The sequence below is a fragment of the Lactuca sativa genome, chromosome 4 (genome assembly GCF_002870075.4).
Source record: "Lactuca sativa cultivar Salinas chromosome 4, Lsat_Salinas_v11, whole genome shotgun sequence".
NCBI lineage: Eukaryota > Viridiplantae > Streptophyta > Magnoliopsida > Asterales > Asteraceae > Lactuca > Lactuca sativa.
The window spans coordinates 126,943,694-126,952,065 of NC_056626.2; positions in this window are offsets into that span (position 1 = coordinate 126,943,694).

The window sequence follows — 8,372 nt, forward strand, 5'->3', positions numbered from 1 at the left end:
TCTGTTTCTTAGATGCCCAAGAAATGATACCTCCTCCAAGAAGAAACACCCAACCACTTGTAGAGGAGTGATCCTCTAAGTTGTTAATCCAGCTGGCATCTGAATAACCTTCCAAAACAGAAGAATATCCACTATAAGTTAAACCATAATTAATGGTCCCTTTCAAGTACTTGAATACTCTACTCACAGCTTGCCAATGATGTGAACTAGGATTACTAGTATATCTACTAAGCCTTCCCACAACATATGCTATATCAGGCCTAGTACTAATCATGGCATACATTAGACAACCAATAGCCCTTGAGTATTCAAGTTGAGACACTAGAGATCCTTTATTAGGTAGAAGCTTAAGACTAGGATCTATAGGAGTGCTAACAAGAGAACAATTCTCAAAGTTAAACTTTTTCAATATCTTCTCAATATAATGAGATTGAGAAATTGAAATCCCATTGTTTCCTTTTCTAATTCTTATACCAAGAATTACCTCAGCCTCCCCCATGTCTTTCATATCAAAACTAGATGATAATAATTTCTTGGTTTTATCAACTTCTTCTAAATCAGTACCAAAAATCAACATATCATCTACATATAAGCAAATCATGACTCCTTTACCAGAAGTATCAAATTTGCTATATACACACTTGTTAGCTTGGTTTAATGCAAAACCATTACACAAGACAACATCATCAAACTTTTTATGCCATTGTTTTGGTGCATGTTTCAAACCATATAATGATTTCTTCAACTTGCACACTTTGTGTTCATTTCCAGGCATCACAAACCCTTCAGGTTGTTTCATGTATATTTCCTCATCCAAATCACCATTCAAAAATGCAGTTTTCACATCCATTTGGTGAATCACAAGATTACGTATAGCTGCAAGAGCTAATAATAATCTAATAGTAGAAATTCTGGCAACAGGAGCATAAGTATCAAAGAAATTAATGCCTTCCTTTTTTCAAAAGCCTTGGATAACCAATCTAGCTTTATACTTATCTATTGTGCCATCCACCTTCATTTTTCTTTTGAGGATCCATTTACATCCTAATGTCTTGCAACCATGAGGTAAATCAGCCAATACCCAAGTATTGTTATGCATGATAAAATCAATCTCATCATGAATTGCCTCTTTCCAGAAATGAACATCCCTAGAAGCCATAGCTTCACTGAACGTCTTTGGATCCTATTCAATATTAAAACAATACTGATGTTGAGAAATAGTCTCATTCCTTGTTCCTTCAACTAAATATAGTTGGAAATCAGATCCAAAAGACTTAGCTTTTCTAGCTCTGGTGCTTTTCCTAGGTTCAGGTACAAAACTTGCACCACCAGAAACATCTTCAGCTTGAGTAGCACTCTTGCTGGAAGATTGATGAATCATGTCCCTTGGTCTAGGTATAGATGTAAATCTTTCTTCATCAAAAATAGCATCTCTTTACTCTATCACTGTGTTTATAGACACAGAGTCATTAGATTCTAAAACATAGAATCTATATTTATTGGAATGCTCAGCATATCCAATAAATATACAATCTATACCTCTCTCACCCAACGTTTTCCTTTTGGGTTCAGTGAGCCTTACAACTACTCTACAACCCCAAACTTTGAGATAACTCAAATTTGGTACCTTTTTACACCAAAGTTCATAAGGAGTATTCTTACTCCTTTTATTTGGAGTTCTATTCAAGATGTAAAATGCAGTTAACATTGCCTCACCCTAAAACCCTTCACTTAATCCAGAATAGGACAACGTGGAATTAACCATGTCTTTCAAAGTCCTATTCTTCCTTTCAGCTACACCATTTTGTTGTGGTGTATAAGGAGCTGTGGTTTGATGTATTATTCTAGTTGATTCAAAATAAACTGGATCATAATACTCACCACCTCTATCAGTACGCAAGACTTTTATTAATTCATTTTTATGAAGCTCAACTTGTTGTTTATAAATTTTAAATTTATCAAGTGCTTCATCCTTAGAATGTAGCAAATAGACATAACAATATCTAGATGCATCATCAATAAAAGTAACAACATACTTTTTGTTTCCAAATGAAGGTGTTGCATGGAAATCACATAAATCACTATGTATTAAATCCAACACCTGGCTTTCCCTAACAACATCTTTGAAATGTTGTCTAGTGATTTTAGTTAGCATGCATGTTTTACATTTTGCATATCAAAAGATGGAATTAAACTCATTTTAGACATGTCTTTTAGTATCTTGTAATGAATGTGTCCTAGTCTAGCATGCCATAATTCATATTTATTAAAATTATTGCTAGTACTAGTAGAAGCCATGCAAACAGAATTATCAATAAAAGGATAATTAATATTTAGCCTAATAATTCCATTGCATACATATCTAAATCCCATAAAAGAACCATGTCTTGACAAGATATAGTTGTCACTTTCTAATACTTGTTTGTATCCACAATTATTTAATACAATTTTAGACACGAGATTCTTACGAATCCCTGGAACATATAAAACATTATTCAAACACAAACATTTCCCAGAAGTAAAAGTAAGTAAAACAGATCCTATGCCCTTGATTGGTTCAGTTGCAACATTTCCCATTTTCACAACAGATACATCATCAATTGGTTGAAAGTCCTTGAACCAATATAGATCTTTGCAAACATGACTTGTTGCTCCCGAATCAACCGACCATGCAACATTATCATCCTACATATAAAATGCTTCAGAAATCACATAAATATAATTCTGAATATAGTTAAAATTCTGCATGAAAACAGAATTCTGACCTTGTTGCTTTTCTAGATCCTTAGATCCACTTGGTCCTACACCATCCTTGTTCACTTTACGCAAACAAAATTCTTTCTTGAAGTGACCCAGTTTGTTACAATTCCAACACACCACTTTAGCCTTCTTGTTGGAATCCTTTTCATCCTTTCCTTTAAACTTCCTTTTTCCATTAGACTTCTTTTGATTCTTTGATCCTTCTCCATCCACCATGTTCACAGAAGAGGAACCAACTAGGTTCTTGCCTTTGGGATTGTTATCAAGTTCTTGAGTCCTTAAGGACTCTTCTGTAACGCCCGTGTTTCTGGGCTTGTCATTAATTGCGATGTAATAGTCTAGGTAAATCTTTGTAACCCGTTTTGAAATAATAGAAGTGTATTATTTGAGTATTATGTGTTTGTGCTTAATTATGTGTCTTATTAAATTAAGTACGAAAATAAGCGTAAAAATGAAATGTTAGATAAGCTCGATATCTATGGATAATATTGTAGTAGTTGAAACGAGGTTTCCGAAAATATAAAGAATGCTGAAATCCGAGTTATAACGAAGAAGTTATGACCTGTCGAAGTTTCGCGACAAAACCGGCGTGGCACAGCGTGACGTAAATAGTGAATTTACGAAGGAGTGATATTTATCCTTAGTGATCAACACGAAAGACGTAGATAATGTTGAACCGAGAGCGTACATAAAAAGAACGCCGAAATCTGACTTCGTATGAGGGAGTTATGATTTTTTGAAGTTTCAGCTTAGCAGTAGACAGCCCAAAAGTTCGAATTGAGATCGAGCGAGTTTTATCCGAAACTTTATAAACAAGAATCGAAGATCTCGTCAATGGTAGTGCAATGAAAGAAAGAGGGACGAAAACGGACGTCAGACGAAGAAGTTATGAACTTCTAACGAAGTTTTTCTGTCCGCCTACTAAAAATAAATAATAAAAATAAATTCAAAATTAGCCGACGGAGTCTAAATGAAAGTTGTAGAGTATGGTCTAACCTACGCATGGATATAAAGAACGTCGAAACGGGATCTCGTATGCGAAAGTTACGCAATTTAGAAGTTTGACAAATCAAATTACTCCGAGCGTAATTTGAGTACGCCCAGCTTACTCGGATGCGTGCAAGTTTCCTGACCAATACACGAGTGCCACGAAGTGACGCATGCAGTGACGTTGAGTACGCCCAGCGTACTTGGAGTTACGCCTAGCGTAATCCCAGACCCAGCACCCTATAAATAGAAACCGAGATCAGCCATTTTCCTTGCCATTTTTCTTTCTTTCTCTCTAGTTTTTGCCTTGGTTTGCGTGCCAATTATATCCTGAAGCCCCGGTATCATTCCCGAGTCCCGAAGCAAGTTCTGAAGTCCCGAAGATCCCGAGAAGCGTTATTTCCGAGTCAAAGCTCTGCCCGCAAGAAGCCTGGTTTACGTGAAGATCTTCCCGAGTTACGAAGAAACACTACTTCTGCAAGCAATAGTGCTGCCCGATCATCTTCTGATCAAGTGAGTGTATAGTCCCTTTCAAATACACGATTTTATACAAGTGATCGTTGAATGTATTTAAGAATACGGGTTGTGTGAGGGTATTATTATTACCTTCTAACACATAGACTTATATGAATCTCCTTGAAATTTCTTGTTATGTGTTTACATATTACTTGCTATTTGGATGGAGTATTGAAAGAGCATGCTTTACAGTTTTTTACAAATTATGTATAAAACATGTATGTTTTTATCTACTAATATGTTGGGTAGATAATGGGTAGACAGTTGGTGCGCAATGAAATAAATTGATGAGAGACCTCGTTGTTGGTGTTATTCTAGTCATTCAGCAGAGTATGGATGACGACCACAGACTATTCTAGACTGTCCAGTGGAACACTAGCAGGATCATAACCTGTAGGTGTTGTGGGCTTGATGTCCACCGGTGTACTCTATCCCCCACATGGTTGCCTTTAGGACACTTATTGTTGAGGAAGTCCATTTGTAGTAATGTCCGTCCTGATGAAATCCTAAATTAGGTCCCTTGAGATAGATGTTATTTTAGGGACGTAAAGTGAGGATAACGGGATGGGTAATCGGGTTATTGTTGATTGTTGAATTAAATAATATTATTTATTATGGGTTGAAAACCCTATATTGCTCACCAGGCCCCCAAGCTTGACCCACTCAGTTTATTTGTATTACAGGAAGTGGCGCAAGGGCATAAGATGGATGAATCATCAAGTTGTTTTGTTTACAAGTCTGTATATGTGTATATTTGTTGAATAACTTGTAATGTTATCGTTTATGCTTTATGGTCTGTATTGGAACATGACATCCTGATTTTTTTTATTATGAAATGAAATTATATTTCTTTATGAAATGTTTTGCTAAAAATCTATTTTATCATGTTTTGTTTTCGGGAACAAATTCCGCATCTCTTTTAAAATCAAAAGGATTTACTTTGAAAATGTTTAAAAAGCATAAATGAAACCGGTCTTTTCTGGGCGAGATTTTGGGGATTTCACATCTTCAATCCGTAAATGGCTTCCAAGTTGAGTCAAAGTCATTTCCTCTTTGTTATGTTTCAGATTGTGTTAAAAATCCTTCCAGGAAGGGGGCAGTTTGTAAATGATCACAGCCACAGCAATGACTTCATCCATTTTCAGATTGTGTTGAGCAAACTGTCCCAGGATCCTTAACATTTCATGGTATTGTTCCATAACAGGCCTGGAGTCAATCATCTTGTAACCCATAAATTTACTGACAAGAAACTTGTAAAATCCAAAGTTTTACGCCAAGTTTAAACTTTTTCAATCATAAACAAAAACCAAATACATTGTTTACAAAATGTTTTCAAATCATTTTCCATCAGAATGTCCCAAAAATAATAACATAAGGATGAGGAGCGGTACGGTCACGCCTTTGCCTTTCCATGATCTCCTGAAGTACCTGAAACAATAAACTAAAAACTGTAAGCCCGAGGGCTTAGTGAGCTACCCCCAAAATACCAATACCCCACGGACAATACCATATCAGTAATAATCAATCAATCAACATGCATACTGGGCCATCGGCCTAACTAGACCGCCCTATCGAGCCTACAGTCTATCTGAATCTATCTCGCGCCTTCGGCACGACTGGTCCGCCACGTGGGCCTACAGTCTCCCCGGACCGCTCATAGGGTATATTAGCCTTCAGCACAAAGCAGGACCGCCTCAACCCAACCACAAGCAAATAACCATGTGCGCATACTATCATATATAGGCATATACAAACATCAAATATATATGTCACACTGATCATCAATCATAGAATTCTCCTGTGACTAGAGTACCGACCTAGCAGGTCACTAACATATGAATCCCTACAGATCATAAGAGCATAACATACTGTCTACCCTAATTCCGATCTAACAAATCATGACCACATGTATCATACCATAACAATAACAACTAAAGGGTCGGCCTTGGTGCCGTAGACCCTATCGATATAGTGAGGATAACTCACCTCACAGATGTCGACACGAAAGGTAAACTCCAACTCTCGGATCACTTGACACAGGCTCCACCACCTATTATCATAGTAAAACATACTCATAAGTCCTTAACCTTATAAGGTACTCCATAACCCACCAGTCAATCCCTGGTCAAAGTCAAAGTCCTCAGTCAAGGTCAACAGTCCATGTTGACCTTAACTCGTTGAGTACCCTTGGCTACTCGCCGAGTTCCATGAAGTACATTCCAAATCGCCGAGTCATCGGAGTAACTCGTCGAGTTCCTTTGGTTCTCGATCAAACTTAAGGTCACCCGTCGAGTTCCCTCCTTGAAACTCGATGGATACACACTAATACATACCCATAGAAAACACATCCGACTCGCCGAGTTGTTCTTCAACTCGTCGAGTCTTATGACGATCTTCATCGGATTCGTCGAGTTGTTCATCCAACTCGTGGAGTTCACGGCCATTTTCATGTGACTCGCCGAGTCACTTTGCGACTCGCCGAGTCCATTCAGTCCTTTTTCTCCAGACAGACATATTTTGAGCCATGCAACGGCTCCAACTCGTAGATCCAAGCTTCTAGGGCATGCTTATCACGTAAAGTTGCAAACTTTACGTGCATGCATGCCTATAAAGGCTCTAAATGTCTATTCTAAGTTCTTAATGGAACTTCATGCTCAAGAGGGACCTTAATCACAACCAAGACTGAGACTTTATGCTTCTAGAATCCAAGGAGGGTCCAGATCTGAAGTTACAACTTCATATCTAGCCCGTAGCTCATCATACCCACTTGAAAATCCATAAAAAGCCCTAGAAACTCAACAAAAGGGAAAAGGGGAAGTAAGAATGGCACTTTGATACCTCCAAAGGATGCTAGCTGAGTTAAATCCTGCTTCCCACTCCTTCCTTGCTTCAATTTCCCTTGCACTCTTAGCTTTCTTCCTCTAAGATCGTCTTTTCCAAGCTTCAACACCACACCAAGGCACACACACACACGAATTAGGGTTTTAAGGGGATCTCAAAGACTGTAAAGAGTCCAAAAGAGGCTAAGGCTCCTTTAAATAGAGGTGCAAACCCCGGGATTTAGGGTTTCCACTGCCAGCTCCTACTCGCCGAGTCTCAGCATGGACTCGTCGAGTAGGTCACTTAACATGCAATCCCACCCCGCTGCTACTCGACGAGTAGGTCAACCAACTCGTCGAGTAGAGCTTAACCCAATAAATCTTATTTAAGCAATACCTGATAATCGAGGCATTACAACTCTCCCCCACTTGAACTAGACTTCGTCCTCGAAGTCCGCTGGAATAAACAATGTCGGGTAATGCTCGCGCATCTCCGCCTCCAACTCCCATGTCCACTCGGATCCCTTCCGATGTTCACACTGTACCCTTACTAAAGGTATTTCCTTGTTCCGCAGAATCTTCTTCTTCCTTTCCAAAATAGCCTTAGGCCTCTCCACATAGTTCAGGCTCTCATCGACCTGAATGTCATCCAACGATACCACTGCCTCCTGGTCCATAATGCATTTTCGCAATTGCGAGACATGAAATGTACTATGGATCCGGCTAAGCTCCTCCAGAAGCTGTAGCCTATAAGCCACCCTGCCAACCCTGGCAATAATCCTGAACGACCCAAAGTAGCAGGGACCCAATTTTCCTCTCTTCCTGAAGCGGATCACACCCTTACAGGGTGAGACCTTCAGAAGAACCATGTCACCCACCTGAAATTCCAGCTCAGATCGGTGTCGGTTGGCATAACTTTTCTGCCGGCTCTAAGTGGTCCGCAGTTGCTGTTTAATCTGTTGTATCATCTCAGTAGTTTGTAGAACTACCTCAGTCCGACCCATCACCTTGTGCCCAACCTCACCCCAACAAACTGGGGTCCTACACTTCCGCACATATAACAGCTCGAAAGGCGGGGTGCCAATACTAGAATGATAGTTGTTGTTGTAGGCGAATTCTGCAAGCGGTAGGTGGGAATCCCAACTCCCACCAAAATTAATGACGCACGCCCTCAACATATCCTCGTGGGTTTGAATGGTTCACTCACTCTGCCCATCAGTTTGCGGATGGAACGCTGTGCTAAAATGCAGTCTTGTACCCAGTTCCTCATGGAACTTCTGCCAAAAACGG